Raw genomic sequence first — 13,432 nt, 5'->3', positions numbered from 1 at the left:
ACACAATAATTTCAAGCATCCTCCCTTTGAACTGATAAAGTCTTTGCCTTTACATTTCTCATGGAGTAGATTTCAGAACTAAAATAAGTTTTTGCAAATTAATTCAATTGCTCTACCTCTTGTATGAAAGAAATATTCAGTATACTCCTGCCCCTATCTAAGCACTGTGTAGCTATTTCTTAGCCATTTTGTATGCACCTGTACTCACCAAACCAACATGTATCTTACACTTGACACTTACTGCCATTCCTAAACCATAATCCCGTGCTGTTGCCAAGGGCAGCCAAGGGTCTGTGTTCTCAGGAACAGCTTCTGCACATTTTTACAGGTACCAGTACCCTTTTCCTCCCACTAGAAATAATTGCAAAAAAAAAAAAAAGCATTCAACAAGTGTTAGAAGAGAACTATGCAGGAAACAGCAGGCATAGTTACGTTCATGCATATTTTCAAATAGCTGAGTTAAAATGTATTAAATGGAGTTTAAAATATTCACAGTTGTTTCTGTGAAGGTGTGACAATGTTTATTGTTTCAAAATCTGGGTTCAACTGTTTTCTGCTGTTGTTTTTTTTTAAGAAGGCACTAGATTTTCAACAGAAGTGTGTATGCCAAAACATTACAGCCAAAACCCCAAAAGATATAATCTTAGAAATGCTGCCACAGCACAGCAACATCATTTCATTGATCATTTTCATATTCTCCTATATTCCTAGTGGAAGAACCTACTGCTTTTAAAGGATGCAGCTGAGGAGGCAAACTAACTCAGAGATGAAGCTACTGAGCTGCCATGATTGAGAAATAGGAAAAAGAAAGCAAAATGTATTCTTTTTCAGAAACATCTTTGAGCAATTCATTTTTATATGGCAAACTATCCAAAATTAATCACAAAGAGCTTATTCTAGGTTTATATTAGGACAAAGATTTTTAGTTGTGTTCAGAGCATGTTTGCTATTATTCTCTAAAAAACTGCAGTTAGTGCTGAGGATAAATTATACCTTAACAATTACTAACATGTTTAATAAAAAACTGTCAGGAGCCATAAATTAAGTAGTTAAGCTTTCAGTCAGCTGCACTTCATGTAACTCTAAATAAGTTTTTAGATGAAACTGGAAATCATCTCCTGAGCGTGTTTCTTACCCGTGCCATGCAGAGAGGTCTGGGCTGGCAATGCTGGCAGGTTTCAGTACAGAGAGCACCACTGACACTTTAGAATGAGCTCTCTTGAGCTACACTCAGAACCCAGCAAGGAGGATCAGTCCAGGCAACCCAGCTATAAAAACTGGTGCTGCTAGGACCAAACTATGTCTAAACTGCATTGGCAGTTTTATTACAACAATAAAATTGTTAGCTTTATTTCCTCTGGTTTAAACCATTGGTCTGTGTTAGGACTCTGGAAGGGATCATTGCAGTTCATCTGAAGAGAGGAGAGCCTTTCCACTTGCAATACCATGGCAATCCTCAAATACCCAAGACAGCACTCTAAAAAACTCAACACAAAGAATCTGCATGTCTTTGAGTCTCTCTTTTAAAATTTAACATTAGAGAAAATTTCTTTTGAAAAGTTTTGACCTTTGAGCATAAAATATTCAGGGCAGTCTAGATAAGCACTCTAGAAGACATCACAAAGCCAGCTTTTACCAAAAAAATTATTGTCACTCTTTCTCCCTTTGGTACAGTTTGATGCATCTCTTAATTCCCTGACATGTAGAGAGAGTGTAGTTCCTTACATGGATGAATCAGTTACATCAGAAGATACAAAGATATTATTACAGCATTTATCATTAACTCAGTTATTAAGCAGTCGTTAGGGAGAAAATGGCCTTAACAGAATTAGCTCATTTTCACAAACCCCAGCACATAAAGCAGATTTCAACTTTCCTTAAGATCTGAAAAAATAAAAGTTGGTTCAGATACAGGATTATTTTCTACTGCATCTGACCATTAGGGGCTGTACCTAATATTTAGATGCTTGTTCTTATAAAAAATGCTTTAGTATTAAGAGATATATGGGTCTTTAAAAATTACTATTCTTATTGATTTACTTTTAAAGACTTTTCAAGAAGTTTCACTAGCTGCCTAAAGGATTAATAATTTTATTACCATCTCTAATTTGTTTGGTGTTTTTTTATGATATCTTTCTCGAGATAGGACTTCATAGATCTTGGGGACCAAGTAAGATTTGAGCTTTTCTAACTACTCTCTGAAATATTTTAGTTTTTTCCGCCATTAAAATTTACACCACCTTTTCATTTAAATTCTAAATGGAAAATGGTTACAAAAACATAAAAAATTAATGAAAATGAATGAGTTGTCTTTGCAATTATTTGAGAACACCCCAAATCATAAAGTTACATTAATTACTGTAATGTAATCAATTTGCATGCAATTTAATGTAATTAAATTCATGTAAATAAATTAATGTAATTAAAAATGTTAGCACTTAAGAGTGACAAATCAAAAATTTACTTATAAGTGCAATAATTGCTCTCACTTATAAAACAAGCAGCAGTTCATTTGAGGGTGCTGGCAATTGTAAAGACACTGAAAGCAGAAATTCAACCTTGGATTCTCGCTTCTTACACATGAGGATAACACTTGAGGACTCAATTTCCCTCAGCTCTCTGCTGTTTCCAAGCAGATTATCATTCAGCAAAAATGCTGAACTACTTTACGGTCACACATTTTACCAAGAGAAATCTCAGTAAAAGAACCATATATTTTATTTGGAAAGGGTAAGAACCAAGGTCATCTTGATCACAGATGGCAGAAGTTAAGAACTGCAAGTACTTGACTAGCACATCAACTACCAGTGTGCATCTTTTTAAAGTACAACCAAATCATGATACAGCCCGTATAACCTTTGAATCTGAAGTTAAAACCTCACTTTGAAATAATGGGAAAACAATCTCCTCTCATTTCTCCATCCTCTGTTACTGCAAAGGTATATTCATGGACTTAATCAAGCAACTGATACTGCACTTGTGTTTGGTGTTTAACTTGGTGACAAATGAGAATAATTTTCCCACTGGGGCAAGAGTTATGGAATTTGTAAGTCCTTTTTTTATAGTTGCATAACTGGATGACAGAGCAGTGTCTGGGTGCATACTCAGTTCCCTGGGTGGTCCAGAACCTCCCCAATAATCACAGGTGGGAATAGACCAGCAAGAGTGAGCTCCCAGCTGCCCCCAGGATAAATAACTGCTGCAGGGGACTCTGCAGGAGGGACCTCTGATATTTACTGATTATGGGACCTTATGCAAAAAAATCAACAAATTAGTGGTTTCTTTAAACAAATTGCCCATGAGTGTCTAACATGATCCAGAAGGGCAAACTGAATAATTCCCATGTTTGTGTGCCTGCAGCAAAGGAAAAGAGAATAAAAGAATAAAGCCTCCTCATTGAGGTGATACGAAAAGTTTTCAGTGTCCCTCAAAGTACCTTGGCAGTTCCTTCAGTATTGTTGTTTGCCAGGAAACACAATATGGGTCTGAACAAGGGCTATGAAAGGTTTGCATGTTAAAAAATACTTAGTAATGTTTCCTAAGGAACATGAATGTACTTTGTATTTTTCTACCAAAAATGTACTTTGAGTAATTCTTCTCTTTATATAAGTCTAGAATATATTAAATTAATATATTATTTGAGATGCTACCATTTGATATAATAATGAACTACAGGGGAAAAAAAAAAAAAAGTATTTCTAGAACTTTAATTTTTTTGTTTAAAAAAGACCCAAAGTAAAACAAAAAAAAATACTCATCTTTTTCTGTCTTCATTTTACAGATAGATGTCAGCCTTCTGACAACCTGCTAACCTTCATTGCACTGCATCTAAAAAAGATTGAGTGTAAACAAGAGTTAACAAAAAATATCCACAAAAGGGAACACAAACATTAGCACACTCACTAGAAGTAACAAAGAGAAGATGGGACTGAATAAACTGAAAAATTAATATCTTACTAGAATCCTTTTTATATCTATTCTACTTAAAAACAATATAAAGAAATTTTAAGATAAAACTTATAAAGCAAAATGACATAATTTAGGTTTCAGGGATATGACTAGACTGATTTTTAAAAATCCATCAATCTGCTAAAAATGAAAAATGTACTTAATTAGCACTTAAAAATCCTCTGTTTCTACAGATCCTTATAGTCCTTCATGAAACAAAAATGTTATTTTTATGTAATGGTAAGAGACAACATTCTTGGAAGCCAATTTTCAAAAGCTGCAATATGATACTACTATAAGAGTAAATTTACTGTGCTGAATACTTGGAGAGAAAAGCAACACTTTGGTTTCAGGTTTAGTGAGCCTCTTGCTCTGGTAGCTCTTATTTGCAATTCCCACATGAATCAAAACAATCATATTTCCAAAAGACTAATTGGAACACACATCCTGAAACTTGACTTATTGTCCTCTGCATCTTCTACTCCTTTGATAAAACTCTGGAAAACACTTTTACAAATTGCTAATTTCTATTTAAAGACACCTTTAGAACTGTCACACTGAATTTAAATTTTCTGGGCATGCTGCTGCAGCTGTAGCATACCAAATGTCAGTGCTACCAGCAATGCAAGATTAAGTTCCTCCAGGATTATTTCAGCCAGAAAAGACCACAACTTTCTGTATCCATCATATTTTCCAAAACAATTTTCTTATCTTTCTCAGTCCAAACTGGACTCCTGAATACTAGCATACCTTTTCAAAACCAATATTTTTAGTTCTAACTATTCCACAAGATCAGGCTCAGATTATTATTTTAAAGACACATTCATCTTCCTCCACAACTGCATCTTTATCAAACTGACTGAATACTTTACATCAGATACATGTATCCTCTATAGTACAAAAGCACTGTCTTTTGTCCCCTGATTTCAGGAAGGGACAGAGAAGTTAAGCACTAGGTGTAATAAAAATGCCTAAAAACCAAAGAATTAAATAAATATATGTAAACAAAATCTGGAGCTTTGAACATGGTGTTGAGGCTCTCAGCAGAGAGCAATGTAAGAATATGGCAAAATTCACTTTTGATTGTCCTGCAGATGCTGAGCTGCCTAAACACTGTATTTTCTTCAACAACCAGCAGATAATGACAGAGTGATGCCGAGAGTCCTGCCCCTGAAGAGGAAGCATCTCTTAGTTCTTCATGTCCACATTTCCTCTAACAAAAGGTGCCTACTTGCTTCTCTTTTAAAACAAGGAAGTTCCATCTGCCTTTTGTTTGTCTCTTTCCAGGTGACAGCACTAAATCTAATAGAACATCCATGCAGGAAATAGGAGCATGAGGACTCATTTCCTCTGTTTTTCTAGGAAAATACAGTAGCAAATATCTTCCTGTCATCTAGCATAGCTTGGGTGAGGGAGATTCAGTTTTTTCTGCTGAAGTGAAAAAACAGATGACAAGTAAATCCAAAATTGTTTTCATATCCTGAAATGCATTCATTCTCATATGCAGGGTTAGTTTGTTCTTGTACTTTTGCCTGGGCAATTATAGAAAAGTGGGAGGATAAAATAGATTAATGCCTCTTTCCAAAGAGCCTCTGCCACAGCAAGCATTAACAAATACCTACTGAGAATCTCCTGCTTTAGCCAAAAAATATACTGAATCTTCTCTGAAGCTGAGTAGTCCTAAAGGAACACATTCACACAGAGTATGTTATATTTAGTGTCTTAATTCTGGATCTGAGGTAAGAGTGGTTGAAGGGAGTACCTGGGCTCTCACTCTTAGGCTGCCAGACAGGACAGCTTCTGTTTCATTTTCAGTGTGTCCTTGCTGATGCCAATAGTTCTCACATAGTCAGTATAATATGACTGGTGAGGTCTTGCTCATATGATTTCTGCCATTGCCAGTAAAGGTCATAGGTTTGCACTGTCCTGGAGAGCAGAGCCCCAGGAGCTCTGTGGGCTTGCATTGGGCAGAGCTGGCTGGGACCTGTCCCCTCCCTGGGGGCTCTGTGCCCTCCCTGGGGGCTCTGTCCCCTCCCTGGGGACTCTGTCCCCTCCCTGTGGGCTCTGTGCCCTCCCTGGGGGCTCTGTCCCCTCCCTGGGGGCTCTGTCCCCTCCCTGGGGACTCTGTGCCCTCCCTGGGGGCTCTGTCCCCTCCCTGGGGACTCTGTCCCCTCCCTGGGGGCTCTGTGCCCTCCCTGGGGGCTCTGTCCCCTCCCTGGGGACTCTGTGCCCTCCCTGGGGACTCTGTGCCCATGGCCTCCCTGGCTGTAGCTGTGGCTCTGAGAGTGCCAGAGCTGGGAGGGAGCTGTGGGGTGCTGAGTGACAGCCCACAGCCCCCTGTCAGCTCAGCCTGGGGTCCCTTGGGAAGGCAGATAAAGACAAAAATATGGAAAAACACATAGCTATGACTGAAGGAGATCCCCACCCAGCCCGAGATACATTATGCATTTTTAACAGACTAGTACTTTTGAAGATGTACATTTTTGTATTGGGAAACCAGGGAAAGAGAGTTATGAAATGCTTGTTTTGATTTTCCCATGTTTCCTGGGAACAGACAGGAGGAAAAGAGGTGAGTTTCACTTTAAATGTCAGACGTGTGTTCAGATTCTATTTTCTTATCAAAATACACTGTAGGAATTACAAAAAGTGAGGGGAAGATCTACAAAATGCCTTTGCATCCATCAATTTGGTTTCCATTGGAAACTTACTGGAGAGGAAAACTTAAATTCCCCATTGCCCATGGCATTATTGTTGAAATGGACCATCCCTCTTCCTAACAGCTAGAGCAACTTCAAACTTCTAAGCAGGTCTTTTAAAAGTTTCTGTATAAGCACAATAGTGGCTTGAAGGAGATGCTGTTCAAATTGACAAAAGACTGGCCAGGACTGGTGTTGGCCTGATGTTGCCTGGGCTTTGGGGCAGGAGCTCACCCTTTCAATGCAGGGGGTGCCATGCAGACCTGCTGTCTTCTCATATCTGACACAGCAAATTCTGGGTCTCTAGAGGAGTGTTAGGTTAAGTAAGAATTAAAGTATGTCTTATATCCTAATGATAGGTTAAAATGATACAAAAGTCTTCTTTTTCGTAAGATACGACAATCGTATTTCTCACATACTCTGAACACAATAGAATTTCTGTCATTTTGATAACGAGGTGCCTTATTGCCACTGAGTGTTGAAAAACTCTGTAGAACTGAGAAAATCGTAGAAAAGCTTTGCACAAGGAATTTTCATCCAAATAAAACTGTCTTACTAAGCTTTTGAAAGCTGCACTGTTATGACTCCACAAAGACAGTTAATTGTGAGATGTTCTTCACCATAAAGTATGCCAACTGAATTTTACAAATGTGACAGAAATATTCTATATTCCTGCAGCTTCTCCTGACACTTTAATGATTTGTCAGATTTTAATCTGGGAATACAAGCACCTCTGGAGAGGTAGGACAGAGGAGAAAAGTTTGTGTATTTTAATCCAGAGTGGCTCAGCTGGCAATGGCCCAGGCAGCCTCCAGGCCCTTCCTGAAGGAGCTGCCCTTGCAGCCAGGGGAAGAAGTGCTGTAGCTGCCTCTTCATGCATGAGAACTGCTTATGTAGTTGGCAACAATCAACTGTGCTGCTAAATCAAGTATTTAGGATATGGAATTAAGTTGTCACTCTAATGACTTACGTGCAATGTTATCTTTAATTTAATACATCTTAAATTCCTTGTGAACTTAAAATACAGTGTACTCCCAAATTACTCAAAAGCCTGTTCTGTTAATTAAGAGCTACAGACCAATATAATGTGCTAACTTAGGGTTGGACAATTAGCTTTACATTATTATACAAATGGAGTTGTGTTAAATGAGCGAGAAGAGCACAGTATTTTGTGGTACATTGACACCCCAATCTATTTTCAGTGATCCCGCTGTAATATTGTGTTCAGTGAATTTACTGTAGATTTACGCTGGTATTAATTAAGATCAGAATTTGGACTTTGAGTTTTAATCTACCTTGGTTTGTGTGCATGTCTCATTATAACTGAGCATAAACTGCCACTAAATTATTTCTATTATACAGGACTGGTTAAAATGCTTGCAGTTTAGGTACAGATTTTTCCTGTGCTGCATTCTTCTGAAAGTATCAAATAATGATTGAATATTTTATTCTTGCTCACACTTGGAAAAAACTGTCCAAAAAAAGAGAAGGAACATTTAGAGGGGGATAATTTCTCACTGCAAGGTACTTGGTTTCATTTCCTTGAGCTCAATCCTATCCCTATTAACACAAACTGAGCAACCTTGAAAGTAGAACTAATGGCATCTTTTCAATGTTTAAAAATGTTACACAAATATTTCACTCTGATTTTTTTCCCATTGAAAATAAAAATCAAATTGTGTCATGACTTTTAAGTGAATTGAAACTTAGAAAACAAAATCAGATTTAGTACTATACACTTATTTGGCATGCTAGTTTGAACTTGTCAAATGCAAGATCAAGCTTTTAAAATCACATTTCATTAGTGTAATTTTATAAACTTTCAAACACCGCCAAGAAAAGGGTTTTTCTGTTACAGAATAAGTTTAAATAGTTTCCAGCCATGGGTTGGGATTTTTATGGAATTTGCTCATCTTCTGAAGAAGCAAAGGCAAGGCATATTTCATTTCACAACGTTGCAAGTCTCTGGCAAGTACTCCTGACCTAAAATATGGTGGCTTAGATAAAAATAAAGACAGTAAGCAACACTTCTATCCATTTGCAACCTTTAGGAAAGTAGCTGTCATGACTTCCCGGGCAGATTTTTAGCTGGTTTCATGTCTCAGAAATCAGGATCCTGGTCCTGCCCAAGGCTGCAAAGTGATGGTCTGGGAGGCTGCTCACAGGCACACAGGGGCTGCACTGCAGCTTGGTTTCCTGAGCAACATCACAGGTCACACATTTTCACTTGGCCTCCAACTGCCCACAACACAGATTAAATTTCCTTAGAAAACAGAAAAAAGAAAGGAAGAATTAACAAGGTTTAACTTGTCAGTATTGGCCACATAGGCAAACTGGCAGGTGTTGAGAACTGTAAGATCCAGCATCTTCAGGGTCTGTCCTGCCTTGAGGTGCTGGTAGTTTCAAAGGCCACTCTCTGCTTTTCCCACAGCACTGGCTCAGCATGGAGCCCCTGGGCTGGGTGCTCACCCTCGCTGGCAGGACCCTGCCACACACTGCCAAAGGCTGGAGCTTCTTTGCAGCAGGGGAGCTGGGGAGGGAATTGTTTGTGCTCAGCAAAGGCTAAGCCTGCAGTCCATGGGATATTTTTGATCCCTACTCTTGGTTCTCTTTAAGACTTTATCAAACTATTCGGTATCAGGAAACACTGAGCTCCTTAAAAAGCATTCAAAACAGCACACGATCATCGCTTGCAGTGCGGTACTGCTGAAGGGAGCAGAGTCCAATCTCTACCAACACTTTATTCAAGCAATATTGCTGAAACTGGAAGAAAAGGATTTAATTTCTTTCTTTAGATAAAGGAAAGAGTGTTAACACACAATATAGATACAGTCAGAAACATCAACAAGAATTTGTACTAGTATATTTCCCTTTAAGCTGAGTTTAGAAAAAAGGCTGAAACAAAACTTGTTCAGTTAAAAACCTAGAAATTCTCTTTTCTGTCAGGATATCAAGAGAGATAAATACATATTATTTCTAAAAGCTTGAAGCACACAAAAGTGCCTTGATTGCAATGATGACTTTCCCTGTGATGTGGAAGGCAAAGGTAATGCAAAGGTCACACCTGCACAGGTACTGCTGTGACTTCACATCACCCTGGCCCCTGCACAGCACACATGGACTGAGGCTGATTCACAGAGACCAATTTCTAGCAGTGCCTGCACTTCTCACACAGTGCAAAGCAGAATTCAGTCTTGGCTTAGAAGCTCTGTCAACAGTCTGTACCATTGCCAGCTGCCATGTGGCCTTTAGACAACTTTACCATCCAAGGACTTAAACATCCTCAGCATGAGTTGGATGCACATGCAGCAAGTGTTTGCTCACACTAAGAGATATTATTATAGATATCATGTTAATTATATACTATTAGATTATATTGAGATAGTATTATACTGATTAATCATTCCCTCAAAATCTGTGGAGATGTAAATGTGAAATAACATAGCTTACTTTAGACCATTTATTACGCTTTAGGACGCAGTTTCAAAGCCACAGATCAGTAATTTGAAAAACAACCAACCAACCAACTAAAAAACAATTCTTCAGGAAAAATATGACTTCTAGAAACCAGTTGCCATAGGTAATCAGGCCTATCCTAAAGGAGCAATATTAAGTGCTGAATCAGGTTTACCCTGAAAAGGTGAATTTTTGAAATAATGCTTCTAAAAAAATAACATCCAACTTTCAAAAACAGATGAAAAATCCAAAATCAAAATCCAAACACAGCTTTTTTTTTCCACTTGACCAATCAGAAAGACCAATCTCACCTAAATTTGATGCAGTTGTCTTTAATAACAAAGAACATATGAGATTATTTTTCTTTAAACAAAGAAAAACTCAAACCAGCAAGATTTTTCTTAATACTATGTCTCTTAAAGTCAGCAATAAGCCTCAAAACAACCTCCTTCTTTTCCATCTTGCTTTGAAACGTGGCACTGATGCTGTTAATTCTCCATTACTCTATCTGCCTCTCAGAACTCCCTGCTGTTTTCTCTCATAAACACATACATATTTAATCAGCACCTAAATCACATGTTTATTTTATCAGTCTCCAGACCGTGCAGTTCAGCCTCAGTTCAACTCTCACACTTTGTGTTCTGGACAGGATTCATGAGAGTTTTCAGCAATCTTTTACAGAAGTGGATGGGTGTCCCTGTGCACACACTCAGCATGACAGTGATCACCATATCCCCCTTCTCTGCTGGTGGTACCCTGGCCATTCCATTCCCACATCTTCCCAGCCAGTGGTGCCGAGGTTTCAGAAGCATGCAGTGACACAGGCAGTTCAAGGAGTCACTTTTTCCAGCTGCCATCCCTACCATGGGATGCTATTTCTTCATTCATGGTCTGCTCTCAGTGTGACTCCACAACTGACAGGATATCACAAGGACATGAGCCAGCAGTCAGAGGTCAGGGAAGGGACAGAAATGAAAATCAGCAGTGGGAGATCCTCAGTTTGACACTGCTGCCAAAGGTTCCCAGCTCCAGCCTGGAGCATGAGCAGCATAAGCAGCATGAACAGCATGCAGCATACTTCGACTAAAGGAAAAAGTTATTGCACTTCCCACCACAGAGATACAAAAAGCCAACTTGATAGCAGCTCATTCAAACAGCTTTAGGTAATTTTGATGTTTTAAGCTATACCAGGTAGCAAAAGGTGTGCTAAGGTCAAGCCCACAGAACAGCAGTTTCCTGCCTCACATCCCTGATACTCTCTCCTCACCACTAAGGACTCCCCATGCTAAGAAGCTCTTAAAGCAATGAACCAAATTCTTGCTGATCCTCACAAATCAGTGGAAAAGGCTACATAGCAGAATATGGATCTGTAAGTCCATATGCACACCTAGATCAAAACCAAGAGGACACTTACCTCACAAGTTTTAATTTAATGTCTTAACTCTTAGGGGTGATGCACTATCAAGGTGATTTCAGCTAGACTACACAACACTTCTTTTAAATCAAGGTTGTTTTTCATATTAACTGAAGTAATAAAAACCAAAAAGAAAACCAAACTCTGTAACAAATTGGTAATGGACTTCAAACTTACAAGGAGTTTAAAATAACTAGAGGTTGCTCTTTCTTCCTGTTCAATAGACTTCACTAGCAGGCGAAAAGGAAAATTAAATCTATGCAAATGTCTCCAGCTTTCAAAAACAACAGCAAAAATATATTGTTCCCTCTTCTGTTTGTGTGTATGAGGGATATGTACTGACTTCATGGAATTACTCCAGCAAGCTGTGAATGATGATGCATGAAATGAAAAAATCTCAGTCCAGTGCACAGGAAGAATACAGAGAACAGCAGGCTGTCAACAATATACTTTTTAGAGGAGAATGGATATATACCACATCCTCCTTGGATGCAACTGCTGAATTCATTCAACTCATTGTATTGTATGATGAGGGGGGCACTTCCAGATTCCATTGGACACATTCCAGTTCTGCAAGACAGCACTGAATAATTAATTAAAAATTCATTTTTTATCTAATTGAGCAATATTTTCTGTCTCAATTGCAGGCAGTTGTAAATAGAGTCAGAGGAGACAAATGACAGTCTGCCATTAGATTACTGTTCAGAACAAAATATCCATTCATTATCTATATTCTCCACATCTCTATTTTACTCATCTGTTTGATTGTACAAACAGGCAAATTCTAGATAACAGAGAGAAATTAATAAACCCTTTTTGCAAACTGCCAGCCACTGACTACAGTCTTAGTTGGGATACAAAGCCCTACTTCATCTAAAAAAATTAGTTCATCGAGAAGATTAAACTTTTCAGCAGCCAGATATCACACAGAAGCTTCAAATTCCAAGCTACAGTATATTTGCTCCTGCAAGTCCACTCTTCAAGAAGTAAGATTACTTATTACTGAAGTCCTGTAAAAAACAAGGTAGGCTACTTTAAATGCATTGAATTTAAAAAAAAAATAAAAATAAAAATAAATAAAAAAAAGCCTGACATGCCTATGTAAGATGACAGATTCCATAGCAATGACACTGAAAGAGGCACACCAGTGTTTTCATTCAGAAAGAGAAGATTTGTCTCCCTTGGCCTTTTTTGGAATGTAATGTTTTCTGGAGATAGAGCTGACTCTGATACCACAGGGCTTCAGCACAGCTGACATTTGTGCAGGCCTAAAGGGACAGTAACAGGTTCCCTGTGTGTCCATGTTATGGCACACAGGGAGGGCTGGATCTGGAAATTGTGTGATTAGATGCAGGTTTAGAGCAACCAACAGCAGATGTACCTTTTCCCTTTGGTTTGGAAGGCAATACACAAGAATGCTCACTGACTAAACATTTATTTTAGGAGAAAAATTATTTTCTCTTACTACTTTAGCATTCAGAAATTATACAGCTTTCCAGAAAATATTCAACAATATATGGCAAGTACAGCCAGGGACACCACGAGGGTACAGTGGACACAGAAGTGCAGATCCAACTGCCCTGTGTGAGGGGTACAGAGCTAACCAGCATTTCTTTCATTGTCCAGTCCTCTGCTGGGGATGTGCAACAAGACACAGATAAATAGCACTGCTTGAAAAGCCAAGCAAATAATTTCCACAACAAAAACTCTTTCCTTTTATCTCCATGCAGTACATAAAGAACTAGTTGAAGTAATTCAAAAAGAAAAAGTAAAATATTTTTAACTTGCATAAAAGCAACACAGACAATAGCAATGAAAAAGGGCTCTAACTCCTAAAATTGTTTCTTTATCCTATATAATAGGATATTATATATCCTATATAATAATCCCATTCTGAAATTTCCACACCATTTTTGCA

This window comes from Cyanistes caeruleus, chromosome 9 (assembly GCF_971803275.1).
Source record: "Cyanistes caeruleus chromosome 9, bCyaCae1.hap1.1, whole genome shotgun sequence".
In the NCBI taxonomy this organism is placed as follows: domain Eukaryota; kingdom Metazoa; phylum Chordata; class Aves; order Passeriformes; family Paridae; genus Cyanistes; species Cyanistes caeruleus.
Note: the sequence above shows the minus strand (reverse complement) of the source record.